The 17,365-nt window shown below is 38.9% G+C and overlaps 1 long non-coding RNA gene across 2 annotated transcripts; it reads right to left on the reverse strand.

Annotated features, from left to right (window-relative positions):
- Nucleotides 1-1,849: 1,849 nt before the first annotated feature.
- Nucleotides 1,850-16,189, reverse strand: LOC147138270 (uncharacterized). 2 transcript variants are annotated; one of them, XR_015089061.1, is made up of 5 exons: nt 16,033-16,189; nt 10,340-10,468; nt 5,600-5,725; nt 2,501-2,635; nt 1,850-1,892 (listed from the first exon to the last, which is right to left on the reverse strand). It is a non-coding gene; the product is annotated as an uncharacterized LOC147138270 (long non-coding RNA). The 2 variants fall into 2 exon arrangements; XR_015089062.1 differs by lacking the exon at nt 2,501-2,635 and having other exon boundaries at nt 1,876-1,892.
- Nucleotides 16,190-17,365: the final 1,176 nt, after the last annotated feature.

Genomic DNA, 17,365 nt, shown 5'->3' on the forward strand with positions numbered 1-17,365 from the left:
TTCAAGATAAACGGGAAAATAAACCATCATATAATTTAATTTGTTCAGCTGTATCAACCATCCATTTTATGAGATATTTTATTTGAAAAAAACTTGCTGCGTTTGGCGCAACCCTGGCGCCTGATTTCTATTTTCAGTTTGCTGAATAAATGATTTGCATTTAAATAAAGAAAGTTATATTTTAAAAATCAGGTGTTTTGTGGACCCATAACTTCCTATTCCTGGAGCTGCAATTAGTGTGACTGTATGATGCAAATGTCAATAAAGTTCATTTTGACAGCCTGAATAAAAGGATGGCTGCATAACTGATCAGGAAGATGGTTGGAGTCCAGCCAGCTGCAATGTTGCGGAAAGTTTTTTGATGGAGTGCTTTCATTCAGCAAACTGACCAACGGTCAGCAGTGAAGAGGAGGTAATGTGCTCACAGGGACCTTTCATTGTCACCATGGCAACAGATTGACCTGAAAACACAGAACTGTTTCAGTCAAAACTGAAACTGCCAAAACTGATTCAGTCACCACATACACAGAGTTGTCACGGTTTATTTCTATAGGCGTGTTCAATTAAACTGATTCATAAATATATCGGTGAGATTTGTCTTAAATTTTATTTTAATTAAGAAAGGTTCTTAGGAATATTATTCAAGTGGAATTCTTGAAGAACTCCTGAACATTAATAATGTTAGTTTAATGATCAAGATTTTATTGTCTTTATACTGCTATAATATAACTGCTGAGTCACATCAAATGCAGTGCTATTATTTCTGCTCACTCATGACATACTTTGATGTGTGTAAGTCACATGTCCTAAAGAAAGCATAAATTGGTGAATGTCATTGTTTACTTTTAAAAAAAAGTGTTTAAAAAAGTGAATTGATGAGCGGGGAAATGTCTGCTAAGACAAACAGATAATAAATTCTACCCGACAAATTCTAGCTCTGCTTTAGTCATCCTGCTAAACATACAAAAATATACATACAAAAATATATTTTTGCTGTTATCTTAAAGTGGAAGTCAACCCCAAACTTTTCTTTACACGTATATCGTCGCTGTCCTGTGAAAAACATGTACTGTATCAATTTTGGATTTTTTTTCCATTTTCACATTAATGCAATGTCTGGAACGCGGAAACACCATTTATGTAAAAATAAGAAAAATGAAAAGAATGGAGATAAGTGTTTTCCACAGGTCAGCGACGATATGTTCTATACAGGCCCACTAGTCAAAACATGGCATTCTGATTAATATTGCGTTTGTGGAATATGAGTATTGCAGTAAAATCCACCTGTTTTTGTCAATCTCAGGCGGCGGCCATTTTGCTCCTTGCTGTCGACTGAAAATGACATCACAGTTGCTCAGAGCGCAGATTACGACCAATCATGGCTCAGCTTCAGAAAACAGGTGAGCCGTGATTGGTCGTTTCCTGAGCCTGAGCAACTGTGATGTCATTTTCAGTCGACAGCAAGTGGCAAAATGGCCGCCCTCTGAGATGGACAAAACAAGTGTATTTTACTGCTTAACTCATATTCCACAAACGCAATATTACTCAGAATGCCGTGTTTCAACTAGTAAAAGCGCATAGAACACATTATAGCAAAGAATTATTTTGGTTTGACTTCCCTTTAAATTAAGAAAAAAGATGTGCTTCGTTTCAACTTTAACGAAGTAGGTCATAGTGAAGATTACAAAAGGTAAGTGTAATGACAAAACGTTTAATTGGGACAAAGCCTAAACACATTCACAAAAATCGCATGTGTGGCACTTCTAAAAGACTGAAGGGCACACACAATTATACACAAATACTATGACGAATGAGAAGGTGACACATCTGACCCTGCACTGCAGGTTGTGGGAAGGTCATAGACTCTCCTCTTACGTCCAATCTTGTCATTCCTTTTAGGAAAAAAAAATATTTTATTGGCACTGTGATTAAATGTAGATTTGCCGCAATAAAACAGGTCAGAAGGTGAAAAATGTATGAAGGTGTCATCTGAAAAATATCAAGGGGCTCATAAAAGCACACTGATGGCAGTTGCCACTCCCCCAGCTTGTGTATTATGACTTCCAATTCCCCCCAAGCTTTATACAGTATTTGCCGTACACTTCCCTGAAAGTAGACATGACCCCTTTCCGTTGCCGTCCAGTATAACGTAATCATTCTGAGACAACGATTGTTGCATTCTGTTGATGTTTGGATTTGCACCAAAATCTGTATTGTTTCTGCTTCACATCGTTATGTTATTTCTGCAAGCCTTTCCCTATAGTGAGAGCGGCCTTCACTGCCAGCAGGGTCCTTAGGGAGCTTGGCCGCCCAAGTGGGACCCATTAAAAGCGGGTTGCAGTGGGTGAGAGAGTACAGAATGTGACGGTGGTAGGTCAAAACACTTTGTGACCAAGGAGGGCTATCATTTATTGTAATTCAGGTCCTGTCAGACTGAAGGAGAAGGAAAGTGAAGTAGCATGGCGTGCGCTGGTTCTCATCTGTCTAAACCCCCTCTCACCACTCCACCTTTCACAGACAATGGCTCTGTGGCTGGATGAGACGGGAGAAGGAGCCACCATCCATGCATCCATCTATCCATTTTCATAGACTGGGTCCCAGCTGAGTCCGGGTTCAAGACAGGGTGCACCCTCAGCTAATCGCCAGTCAATCACAGGGTACATATAGACAAACATTTATTTACACAGACATCCACACATTATGGTCAATTTAGTCTTCAGTTCAACAAGCTGGCATGATTTGGGAATGTATCAAGAAATCAGAGAAAATAGTGTCAATGTTATGTTCAATTAATGTTATTTTACATTAAATGTTCTGTAAAGCGCTTGGTTACATGTTACAGCTGCTGTGAAAGCTCTATATAAAAAAGGTGTATTGCATAATAAATAATCAAAAATAAATCATTTTAGAATTAAACAATTTCAATCAAAATTCAAAAATAACATTATTTAATTATCACAATATATAATTCAACCAGTTATTTAATTAGATACGTGGATAAAAATACATGCAAAATTAATAAAGATGGTGTGGTGGAACTAAGACCTCTTTTCAATACTTTGGTGCCTAATTTTGCGAGGCAAGCAGTGAAGTGAAGCAGAATTACAACAAGATTAGTTAATAGTGCTCGTCCTCAGTGAGCTGTCAATCACAGGGGACACGGGGCAAAAAATAGACAAACAACTATTCACACCACTGGCCAATAGAGGGAACCAGGGTGCCGCCACAGCACTCACCATGTTACCTTGAATGAAACTAAATAGAAATGCCATCATCCATCCATTATCTATACCGCTTATCCTCACAAGGGTTGCGGGGAGTGTTGGAGCCTATCCCAGCAGTCTTCGGTTGCCAGCCAATCGCAGGGCACACAGAGACAAACATCCGCACTCACAATCACACCTAGGGGCAATTTAGAGAGTCCAATCAACTTACCATTTTTTGGAATGTGGGAGGAAACCGGAGTACCTGGAGAAAACCCACACAGGCACGGGGAGAACATGCAAACTCCACACAGGGAGGCCGGAGCCGGGATCGAACCCACGACCTCCGAACTGTGAGGCGGACAAGGTAACCAGTCGACCACCGTGCCGCCCCCAGATAGATTTCTTAAGCAGTATTATAGTCTACTTAAGAATACGGTGGCCACTAAAAGGTTAAGCAGAATTGTAGTCCACTGAAAAAATCTATCTGGATTCAGATTTTATTTTGTGCATCCACCTGGTGAAATAAAATTGAGTAAATTCAACATTCCATTTTTTTGGGCATTAGCACAAAGCCCCCCGCCACCCCCCTCTATCTCTCTCTCTCTGAAATTATAATGTTGGAGGGGGACTTAGTAGTTGGTGGAAATTCCACACACATGCAAACTCCAGCCCCAAAGTGGAGAACCTCTCAATTGTGAGGCTGAATTGTTAACCACTAGCCCTCAAGCCAACCCTGAACATTTAGCCCCCAAAAATATATACCGGTACTCATTAGTATATAAATTATGTTACATTACTGATATTGAGGTCTTTCTATGTGAACATTGTTCAGAAGCTTCAAGAGAAGGTGGGGCCGGGATGGCCATGTTTTCACTAACAAGTTCATTTTATATATTTTTTGATCATGAAAAAAGAAAGAGTTGTCATTTTCTATTTTATCAATAGATTTGGGAGAAATTAGGAAATAAGTGACTCCATGAATAACGCCTCTTGTCAATGAGGATAATGGCCTCGCCCCCTACCGTTCTATCCTTGTTCGGCCGGAGTCACGGGAGTAACCGATACCAAACTCTCCATTGGAAATCATTGTACTTTCATTGCTTATAACATCCAAAAACGGTGATCAATTGGCACCAAAATTTATGTGGACATCCTTACTAATGACCACTTTAACATATCAAAAGGATTGACCTCTCCGTGGCTGATTTATGAGAATGAGGAAATGTGGAAGTGAGCATGAGCTACATAGATTTATGCTGGGACGAGCCCACACTGCTTCTTTGCTTGAAAAAAACAAAAAAACATTGCTTCTTTGCTGATCACGGTTAGGACGAGCGAGGCATTTAACACCAGTCAGGATATGTACAGAGACTGAAGTGGGAATGAGTGGACGTACACATTTATCTGTTTTTTCGACCAATAAAACACCGTGGAACGTAACAGCCGAAACGTTCCAATGCGGCCACACTCGGCTGTGCAGTCAGCCTCCTCGCTGGAACTTTTTCTTTGCTGAACATTGATGCTTGCTGGCGGCTGCAAGCAGTGTCAGACAACACACGTGACTGCTTGGGGGGCAACCCCACGACATGAAGACACAGACTCATGATCACCTCCACACGCTGCGCGGACAGTAAGGAGCTAATGTTGTTGTGCTAAGGCCTTTTGTTTTAATGGCCTGAAGCTAGTTGTTGCTATTAGCCATCCCGTTATCCTACTTTTAGCCGGGGGGGAAGGGGGTGGGTGTATAAAGTTCCAATCTGCCTGCCCTGCTGCTCGTTGCAGGCCTCCCTCGTGGGAGTCGACACGAGTTTGGCGTCGCTAAATGTCCGAAATATAAACCAGTCGGGGTTCGTGTGCGCATTCATGCTCTTGTCCGCTTCAGCCTGTGTAAGCGGAGAAGCGATCGCCACGGTATTTTTTATTTTGTGGAGGTGATCATGATGAGATCACGTTTTATGTCAGTAAATCCAAACTATTGTGCAGAACACTTTTATACTTTCACAAGTTGAAGTGGACAAGAGTAGTAATGTGCATTTGCATTTTGGTGGCGATCGAACTGACAAAGCGAGCAATATTACCACGCTTGGCTCCCTGCCGTGACGTGGACAGCTGAGACCGAAAATCACTTAAATCACTACATAGTCTTTAGAGGTGGGCATTTTAGTACTGATGTAATTTTTACATGCAAACCTATTATATAAGTGCCAATGTTAAGCTCATCCAAGTGTCTCTTTAATCTTTTTTCAGACAGGAACACCATATGTATTGAGAGTGTTGAGACGATGATATAGTGTCATTACATTAACCTTTTTATATCAATTTCAATTAATATCTTAATTGTTTCACAAGAATTGCATGCCTCGCTTTATTTAAGTTATTTCTTTTCTGATTACCTCAGAGACGCTCTTGCATCCACATCAATTGCGATCATGAAACATTCCAGTAGAGGGCAGCATCTTCTTCTTGAACAGTGACAGCAGTGGAAACGCCCTAAACTGTGCTGTTTTTACCCTTGGCCTCTGAAAAGAAAGAGGGAAGGCATGCACAAGCCTTTTATGTTAAACTGGCATCTGCAGGTCCAACATTCTGCCAATAGTATGATAGTGAATTAAGACGTATAAAATAATTCAAATCATTGATTCCCTACAGCCCATTATGATACTTGTTAGCAGCTGGATGTCCACAATTTGCTGCAGCATTGATGTTTGGATAATTTACTAACATAGGTTTAAGGGGAAAATAGATGAGATAAGAATGCTGTGTTTGCTAGCTTGGCAAAAATATACTTGAAATAGTTTAATTCAGCACCTATAAGATCACATCAATCATTCCTTTAAAAGTTCTCAGCCAGACGTCAGTGGGCAATGATCTGTCTGTGTCTTTCCACATGGAGGCAGCGGTTAGCTCCGCTTTCGTATTGGTCGCCCCCCCCCAAAAACAAAAACAACTCAGCTTAGCACAAGTGTCACAATGAATCAGGAAGTGTCACCAATCAGCACTACAGATGGAAGGCCTTTGTCAAAGTCCCACTTTGTGACGGCACAAAGTCAAGCTTACACATCACTCGTGTCGTGTATTCAACGACCTTGTTCTTCAGTCAAGGGAGCTTTGAGGCTAAACTAACGCGTTCCCGGCCTAAAAATAAGCCTTTTCCGTCTCTGGCTTTGAAACGGGATCTTAAAAACAAGAGGTTGGCCCAGACGCAGTCTCTAATTAGACGGCCTACAAATGCTGGTACGCACACACACACACACACTCCCGCACACACACATGGGGAAACCACATATGCACGTACTGTATGCACACGCACACACGCACGTACACACTGGATATAAAAATACAGGAGGGATCAAAGAGACCAAAAATGAACATTTTGAGTACACTTACTTCAGTCTCTGAAAAAAATGACATTTAAAAATGTTCGGGGAGCACTTTGTTTGTTTTTATATGAAGCGATGTCACTTAGTGCGATGAAAGCAACGAATGCTAGCACACAGCTTGTGTGTGTGTGTGTGGGGTGTACGTGTGTGTGTGTGGGTGTGTGTGCGTGTGTGGGGGGGTGCGTGTGTGTGTGTGTGCGTGTGTCTATCTGTATTTGTAAGTGAGTGAAAGGCTGGCTGTCATTTTCTATCTATGGGCTGTGTCAGAAAAGTGTCGATGATCAGCGGCACAGCCTTCGCCATCTTTTCTCATGCTGATGTTCAGTTTTCCCCCCACAAAGAGCATGCATCACACGTACAAAGGATGGCTTCACGCAGGCCTGTAACGCTCTGTCTCCGTCCCCTCTCTCTCAAACATACACGCGCACACAGAGTCCCATTTGAGTGACTAAAGACAGTCATTCTTGTCTTGTGCACGAATGCGTTGAGATATTCACCCGACGGCGTGAGACAGACTACCTTTATGTTTTTCTACATATTTGCGTTCCATTCGTAAGTACGCAGTATCAAAACATGACCTCTTTGTCTCATTGTGTTGTGTGGCTCACTTGAAAAGGCACTCATCTGGGTTTGGATGAATCTTATCATTATCAAGTAATGTTTAATTTTTAATTGCGTGGGTATGACTTATTAATTTTTGATTATCAAGAATTTTGACGATCACATGACTGTGGTCAATTGAACAATATCGAAAGCCATTTTAATTTTGCTGCATTGCTTTGAATTATCGAATCCAGTAATGGATTTCACTTACTTGGCAGTAAGAGCTGCAGTGTAGTAATTCAGTCAGACTGGTTTCCTGTCAAAATGGATGTCGGACGAAATTGAAATAGAAAATTACTGTTGCAGTTCCGCATCATGTAACACAACTACTAATGTAAAATGAAGAAATTGCAATGTTGGGTGTGTACAATTTAATGAAGAAATAACTTTTGCTGTAAATATTGTAATAGCACACCATCAACTGGTGAAAAATACATTGACGGAAGTTCCCTTAGCATGTCAATAACTATGCCAAGACAGATTTGAAACATTTGAAGTCGATGCTTTGAGCTCCTACTTTGAATCACATTAGAATAAATTCATCTTTTCACATAACTTCATTTCTCAACGAGAATTAGGCAGCAATTACTTTCTTACATTGGCTTTGTGTATTTGAATTTAATGACAACTGGACAATTGTGGGTCCAAACATTTTCCTGGACCTCTTCTGTTCTGTACTTATTTTTATATTGTTCAGATAAATAATTGAGTAATGTGATTGTTAGACTTAGAATTTCACATTTGATCCAAAATTTATTTTAGAAAAAGTACCTTAAAAATAACATTGGATTGTTAAATTATGATTCATCAATCGAGGAAATTTAAATACTCATCACTAATGAGTAATGTCCTGGTATTATTATTATTATTATTATTATTATTACTATTATTATCATTATTGTTATTATTATTATTGTTATTATTATTCTTAGTCTTATATTTATGTATTTATTTATTGTACTCGGGTGTTGATAAATGAGAACACATTTTGGTTCTTGCTACGGGCTATTGATGTCAAACAAACACGCACGCACGCACACACACACACACACACACACACACACACACACACACATTTTTTCAACGAATCTCCCTCCCCATTTAAATAAATGAACGCATGAAGCATATAATTCTCCATGTAAGGGCAATTTAAAAGAACATTATGGTCTGTTTTAAAATCTCATTAGCAGGGCAGCTGCACTTTGCACCCCATGCTGACGACTCAGGCTGTCTTTTTGTTTTGGTTTTTGTGTAAGGGGCCCCAAACACAAACCTTAGCCCCCACCCGTAACCTTCCCCGGCACCCATACCTCGATTAGCCCAGCATGCTTAAAAAAAAGAATAGAAAAAAGAAAAGAAAAACATTAAACCTCTCAACAAAAAAAAAATGGGCCAAGTATCATGCAAGAGATTTGTATTTATATTAGGATGAGCAATAAAATGTGCATTACTTATGCAATAAAAGGTGCATTACTATTACTATTATTACTACTACTACTACTACTATTACTACTTGAACATGCAAATGCTCCATCAACAGTGTCAGGAAAAGTAAAAATAAATACGTAACAGTAACATAATTAGAAGCTGTGCTTTTTTCTAACTAGGGTTCTTGTAACATAACCGCAGTACTTCGTTGATACATTCTTCTGCCTATGCCCTCATTAAGCTGTTAACTAGGTTTTGACTGTTGCTTATTCCATCTGCAGGGATTCCAATAGAGCTTATAGTAGTTGTTGAATTACACTTCTAACTAAACGACCATATTCTATCATAGTTCAATTCAAATGCATTTTTTCCATACAGATAATGACAGCATTGATTGAAAGGCTGAAGTTTATGTAACATAATTTCCTTCTTAAAAAAATAATTGAAGAAAAATGTTTCCCCTCCCGAATACAAAGAAATATAACACAAGGAAATGTACTGGTTCCTAATTTTCACCTCTAGGAATATCTATATGATATTACATTCAGCTATTTCTGACTATGTTTGTACAATGACATTATTTTAAACTTGCTGTCAAAAATATGTGAAAAAAAAAACAGTTTTACACACACGCTTCTGTCTTGGAGCATTCACTTGATGGTAATAATACACTCAGTAAGAAAACGTTGCAAAGCCTGAAATATGCATTCATATGATGGCCACTTTGTCACACCCTTGAATAGACCTCATTCTGGCATTGTCAGTATGAATTTGGTGTTAAATTGTCAGTGTTAGGTAGGAAAAAGGGATGTGTCTTGGGGGTTGGGGTGAAAAGTTGCCTAATTCAGAGAGATGTAGAATTTAGCAAACACTCTTTATAAACATTCCCAAGATTGCAGCCTGTATTTTACACAAGGACACATGAGGCGAGATGGAGAGGGACATGAATAGGATTTTGGCAGTTATGAACCCATCATTTTTTTTTTTTTGCTCTTTTGCTTTTGTCTGTTTGTGTTTATTTATTTATTTCATTTATTTCTTTTACAGCTTGTCTTGTCTTTCTTCACCACCAAACGGAATAAGCTAGACCTCAAATTTAAAATACGCTCAATTAAGCTGTCACAAAATACTGTCTTCACTCGACTAAATAAGCAAGTTATTGGCTGAAGATTTGTTTACAAAACCGTGTGTTGGTTTCTGGCATTCTGTGTCAACATTGCTTTAGCGGTCTCTATATGTGTCAACACAAGAGCTGGATTTAGAATAATTCGGTGGACTATTTACACTTCTCAAATTGTCATCCATGTTAAATACCTGCATCTCAAGAATGATTGTTTGATCTTGTTGAGGTAAAATGTGAATTTGGAAATATTAAATATCTGACAGCTGTCAGTGTGATGCAGTGCCATTTTTCACCACTGAAAACTACAACTACACATTTTTTAACACTTTTCCTACAGGATCAAAACTGTGAATTATTAACTTTGTCAAGGCAGACTGAACATACAGTCCTTCTTGTAATTGACATGATTCGAGCCAAATGAAGTTATTTTTTTCCTTTCGCAAATATATTCACTACATTGTTCCCGCTTACAAATTAGCCTATGCCAAATGCACTTTCTTTCCCCACAAATTAGATGTATGCTATTTGACATATTCAATGCGAAAAGAGAGCAAAGAGAAAGAGAATCAGATATGATTGAAGCTTTGTCGTCCCTCCACCTGATCCACACATCCAGCAGATCTACTGATAGAGGCCGATGGAGAGCATACACGCCCCAGACAGGATATTAGGTTGGACGTTTCCTTCTTCCACACGCCACAGGCGGACCCTTCTCCCGTTTGTGTTCTCTGCAGAAGACAGAAGAAAAGATAAAGATGTGAGTGAGGCTGACAGGCTGCTGGAATCACCGCTACCCGTCGCTGTTTGGATTTTGAGAGCGTTTCTGATTTGATCCTGAGAGGTTGATTAGTGTTATAACCAAACAAGGGATGATGTTCATCTCCATGTCTGAGGAGCAGGAAGCTTTTTGACAGTGAAATATAGCTATTTTTCTTTCTTTCTCTATGTATGCTGAATGAACATGCTCATTTTCATTAATATGCTGCTCTTCCACCATCGGAAAAATAAACGTTAAAGTCATCATTTTAATTGATATGTTCTATGGGATAGGACCTTCTCTTGATATTCTGAACTCCTGTTTTGCTGCTAGTGTTGGATGTTCACAACAGCGCTTGGTTGGATGTTCAACACCAACATGGCGTGGTTAGTGTGACTGGAATCATCCCTAAAATATTTGCCTCAAAACAATGAATTGGACTTAAGCTGCCCAAACACTATTGTGCACTGATTAAATACAATTTGATACTATTTAATTAAATATAATACAAGCATCTGAGATTTTCTTCTACAACCACAATAATAAGAGTTTTAATCCATAAACATTGTAAAACGAATTCAACAGTGCACAATTATATACCGTACATCCAGCGTGTATAGTTCAAGTGCCTGATTCAGTGGTAAGTCATCAGAATTAGTGTGCATGCATGCATGCCAGTGGTCCGTGGATGAGCATTCCACATGTGCAAGCTTATGTGCATGCATGCAGGAATATTTCCTCTCATATGACTCTACCTTCATGTTAGTAAGTAATAGCGTGCATTGGACACCGTAAACTTCTTAAGTTCAAACAGTCTTTCACGCAGGTTTAAATCAGCAAGTTCTACAACTAATGGTGTGCAAATGAGGAACTCTTCCCAACTTCCCACATTACCCCTCGCTGTGACTTTTTATACAGCTTTATTATAAAATGACCTCATTACCATGTAAAAGTGAATCCATGTGTGCATGTTGTGCATCTGCATGTGAACTGACACATATTTTACAGCTAGCCAAGCGCGATTAAAATGTGAATCCTAATGAGACGGGCAACATCGTGCAGCGTATGTCTTGATCAGATGGGGTCCAAGCCGCCTCCACCCATCCCCATTTAGGCTTTGAGTGAAGCACCTCCGTGACATCACAACAACATTTATGTTTTCCTTAGTTCCTCACGGAATGCAAAGGTTGAAAAGGGCCTAAGCATGCGTGCATTTTAGGATATTCTGCAGAGTGCCAAGTATGGTGTTCACAGTAAATATGGTTTTAATCTCCATGCAAAGGCAGATCGAATTTGGCAGAACAGTATTACTCATGGTTTAGACTTGAATATATATGTAATTATTGATTTAAAATATAATTACTTCAACTTATTTCAAGTGGTAAAAACATTTTCTCAGTTAATGCAGTTTTATTTACTTCTTTTGGTGGCTATAATCTCTTCTCACATATGCAACCGATTTACGGCGCGAAGATGGACAAACATGGACTACAGGTAGTTTTACTTTAAGTGTTACTTGCATGACGATTGTTGGAGAAATCTAAAGTAATTTGCTGACTTTGCAAAGCCAAATTCCAGTAGCGTTATAGTTGTACGCCTTTGGCATTTCATCTGAGAGCAAAACACCCTGCTCAAGTTACCTCCATGGGGAATCGCAAATCAACGCTGATGGCATCTGGTGCTTGTGTGCAGAACTAAACCTGTAAGCCAGAAGTTTTGAGAATTGTTTCTACAAAAAGAATATAAGAAAGAAACCTTTAAAGCAGTCAGTTCTAATCGTTTTGTTCAACAGTTATATATTCTACAGGAGAAAATTGTATACAAGGATAAAAAAAAACTATTAGAACAGTCTTGGAATGTAAATATACTTTATTTTAATGAATTTACATTAATTCCAAGATTTTACTCAAGTAATGTTATATGCTTTGTAGAAAATAATAGAAATAAAATGTGAAAAAAATCGCATTAATTAATTAATTACGGAAAAATGTGATAAGTTACAAATGTATGTGTATATATATATATATATATATATATATATGTGTATAGAGAGAGGGAGGGAGAGAGGGAGGGGGAGAGAGAGAGAGAGAGAGAGAAAGAGAGTGAGGTCATGATTTCGAATCTGGCCCCAGCCTCCCTATGTGAAGTTCGCATGTTCTCCCAGTGCCTCCGTGGGCTTTCTGTGGGTACAAAAACATGGATGATAGGTTTTGGAATGTGGGAGGAAATCTGAGTACCCGGAGAAAACCCACGCAGGCACGGGGAGAATATGTAAACTCCAGTGAGGCCGGGGCCGGGATCGAACCCACGACCTCTGAACTGTGAGGCGGACGTGCTAAACCAGTCAATCACCGTATATATATATATATATATATATATATATATATATATATATATATATATATATATATATATATATACAGTATATGCAAATTTTATTGCACGTATTTACGATACTCATATTGCATCCGGCTATTATTGCAATTACGATATTTTTTTTCAATATATTGTGCAGCCCTAACACATGAAGTATACAGTATATGAACTGGGCAGACCTTTGTTCCCCAGCAGTGTGATTTTTATGGTAGAACAAATTCTTTCTCTGTCTTTCGCATTCACTCTCCTTATCCAGTCCTCTTAAATGCAGTCTACTGTAATTGCCTTATACACTGCAAGTTAAATGAGAAAATATCTGGCAAAGTCAATCACAGTGTGCAGGCTATTTGCTCTCGGCGCAGATTATTTCAGCGAATGAGTCCCCAAAATGGGATCATTATGGAGTGGCCTTTATAATGAGGGAATGACAGAGTGTTCTTCTAAATAGGCACAATGCTTTGTTAGTTAACTATTTCATTTATTTAATGTTCACCATTCGATCAGTTTGCCTTCCAACAGGATGGGGCAGGACGTTTGCAGTGCATTAAGGAGATAATTTAAAAGAAGTTAATGAACAGACGAGGTGAAATAGAGAGTATAGGACAATTTGGAGCCCAAAAACAAATGTGTATGACCTGTGGTATAAATGTTTTTGCAGTTGAGTTTGTACATTTTCCTCAACTTATTCATATTTACAATTAGATGCTTTCCTTTTGAGTGTCTCTAGAACGTGCAATGCGGATGCATGTTTTACTAAATGATATCGTCAGGTTACCAAAAAAAAAACAAGTAAAAAGGACAAACGTCCACAATATAGATTAAATAAAACAAACTCCTGTAAGGTTATCAGTGGATGTAGTCACAGCTATGAATCAACGCCTGTAGAAGAGAAACAGTTGAGGCAGTGAAGCAACTCATCGCAGACAGAGATGCTCTTGTGTGACACATCCAACCTCTGTAAACAAGCAAACATCACAAAAGCCGGCTCATTCTTAAATAGGAGTTTCACTTTACAGTAATGGTCACCGATGTCTTTGAAAAAATAGCTCCCTTTCGCTTTACATAATTCCACTAAAATAAAACAAATCTGAAGCCTAATTGACTGTTGGAAATTATTATGCCATAGTGTATGCTTGTAGCCCAGTGAATGTATGGGCTGGCTTCTGCACACAGTCAGTCTATCCAGCATCAGTGGGGCTGGATTTAGATTTCGAATCTTGCCCATTTTTTTTCCGTTCAGTGAGGAGCTGGACGCGTTCCCAGTTTCACGGTAGGCTGAAGCCCCAAGTGATGACTTCACCCCTAGATGACCTAATTGGGTAACTGTCATGACATTACAGCTAAATCCTCCTTATATAAAGCTTGACTTTGAATCATGCAGTGAATTAGGGTCTTAAGAAAGACGCCTTCTGGGATTTGCATTCTTTTTTTTCTTTTTTATAAACGGTGTCAGAGGACAAATAATAAAAAGGGGGTGACTGTTCTTGTGAACGTGACCTGTGAATGGCAAATCACATCTTCAGTGCTGTCACTATATTCGTTCACGACAGACTAAGCCTTAGAATGTCTTGAGCAATTCACATGCAATGTGAGCGCAATAGTTACTGAGATGGTTGTTGTAATGTACATTTAGTCACAACAACAGCGATATACTGTATATCTATTAAAATACCTACAACACGCAAATGTATTCTTCATATTATACAACGCCGCTTTGGCACATTGCTAGAGTATGGTTTAGCCTACATTTACACTATGTCCACGGACATTTGCCCGAAACGCAGCTTGCTGGGTGATTTTTGCCATTTTTTTCCCCTGTAATCAAGTCATGCTAAATTTTCTCATGGACTATTACGGCATGAGGGCTCATTTGGGCACGGGGCTACTGAGTCCAGGAGGCTCAAAAGTGCACTCTGGTTTGGTCCAGTCCACCATGGATGACATTATGTTGTCTCCTGGCCGTTCATGTTCTGATGAGGCCCGTCATTTTCTCACATTCTGTCAAGGCTTTTTACAGATGGAACGTGGACGCTTGGCAACTTTGGCCCCGGCAGTTGAATGTAGCTCCCCTGCCATCTCAGCTCCGAAATCTGCGTCAATATGGTGGGGCATATACTGTTTGATGATAATAGTTTTCTGTCAGCAACTAATTCACTCATCTTCTAAGTCTCTTAGTAGCAAAACATGCAAAAAGGCCCGTTATTCACATACACACTGCAGTGTGTTCGCATTGCCAGAAAATACTTTCTCTTTCTCACAAACACTGAACCAACTAATTCAACATTAAGCATTACAAATTGACAAGCTACAGTGGGCATTTTAGGTAAATTAAATTCATTGCTTAGCTTAAGAACACTTGTAGGTGGCAAGTGTGAGATTAACCTTATTAAGAGTATGTTCACACTTGACTGCTTCGGTTTGGTGAAAATGGTCCATTTCTCTCAGAGTGCACTTGATGACATTTACATAAAAAAGAGAAAATCTAACAAACTGAAAACCAAACTTCCAGAAGCCTCCAAACATTTTCTCCTTGTGTATGTTTTATGCATGTGTGGTAATTTTGTTAGCTTGATGTTAATTAGGTGTCACTGTGATTTTTCACATTTTTATTTGCAGTTGTATGGGCCAATCTTCCACTCCACGAAGCCCACTTATTCAATTAGAGTTGAGAACAAGTTAGCAATGGTGACTGGTGTTCACCCTTGTTTTATCTTTGTCTAACACTGTGCCAGTGTGGAACCAAAGAGATGTCTTGACTCCCTTGGACGGTGCTTGTCACCTGTGGTTTGTTAATTTTATTGTAAATGTTATCATTTGATGACTAACTCTCATGAACCAAGCTAAAAACAGAGGATTGTAAACATATTACAAAAATTACAGTATTTTACGGGCAGCAGCGATCCAGTAAAATACAGTCATTTTAAAAATTAAATACTTAACTTTCCTACAGGATTTTGCTGTCAGGTTTCGTAAAACCCAGAAATGGAGTGGATCCCACAAACGCAGACAAGCGAGAAGATTTGAACAATATTTGCAAATGCAAAAACAATTTACTACCGTAAAAAGTGCCAAATAAAACCCAGGCGGTTTGCCTGGAAAGAACACAGGAAAACCAAAAAGGCTTGCAAAAGGCAAGGAGAACAACAAACACAAAATCACCTGCCACAGAGGAATCAGGGAAAATCCAAATAGAAATAAACTAAACTCCAAACGAGATAACAAAACACAAATACCAAAATACTCTGGGCAAAAACACACGATCAAAACTACAAGATAACTAGGCAGATTGGGAAAAACAGACACAAGGTTCGATGGTATGCACACAAGGTCTCACACCAAGCCCTCAACGCCGCAGTCCTTTTAAAGCTCCTGATTGCAAATGCCGCACAGGTGCGGTGCCGAAGGACACAGTTAATCAGCTGAAACACAGAGCAGATGACAGCAACACAGAACAGACCATGACATTTGCTGTACTTATAATTTACAGAATAATACTGTAAATGTATATGCATTTGTTTTTTGTTTTAATATATAAGGTATTGTAGTATTACTGGATTGTTGCTGTCAGTAAAATACTATAATTTCCAAACAATGCATTTTTGTATTTTGCAAAATGCAAAATGTATTTTTTTACAATAAATATTTGTATGTTGACCCTATTATTTTTATTATTATTATTATTATTATTATTATTATTATTATTGGTAATCCAATTTAAAAATTGTTTTTAGGAATATATACCCCAGTTCCAAAATCCCCTCTAAGCCCCTGGTAGAACTGCGCCGCTTATATTTTACTTACCTTATTCTGCGCTAAAGCAGTTTGATAAATCGAAACGGTTGGAATGTCTTCAAAGGCAGATCGTTTTTTTTTTTTTGCCTCTCCGTAGTGCCAAGTACCAAATGAAATGGGCAAAGAGTGTCTTCCATACACACAATACATGCACGCCTACATACAGTTTATAAAGCCCACAGGAAAAAAAGCACTGTTTTAACACCACAGCCACATGTGATGGTCAGCAGTACCGGCAAGGCATCATGTCGCCTCAAAATTGAAAGTATGTATGTTTTTTAGACAAAAAACTGTAAAAACTAGTCAAGTTATGCACATTTCAGCACGCATGTTGTGTGTAAACCTCGATAACTGTGCAGCTATGATGCAAAGGGAAACCCATCAAACGTTAAAAATTTGTGCACAGATTAATTATTACACTCTCTAGTCATCTCATCACCTCATCGTGATAAAATTGTCCATTTATCTAGGGCAAACAATTCCAAGCGACTGACGATTGCATAGACAGCAGCTTTAAAGCCCGTAAACCTCATTTGCATGTTTAACTTTCTGCATCCTCAGAACTCTGTGACACACTGGCGAGTTTGTCTTCTGCCTCATCACACTAAATTCCAAACGGATTACCGTACCCTCAGCAACGACCCCCCACCCCCCACCAATTCCTGACACGTGGGTAAGAAACAGATTCGATTAAAAAAAT

This window comes from Filicampus tigris, chromosome 12 (assembly GCF_054856515.1).
Source record: "Filicampus tigris isolate MCC_2025a chromosome 12, RoL_Ftig_1.0, whole genome shotgun sequence".
In the NCBI taxonomy this organism is placed as follows: domain Eukaryota; kingdom Metazoa; phylum Chordata; class Actinopteri; order Syngnathiformes; family Syngnathidae; genus Filicampus; species Filicampus tigris.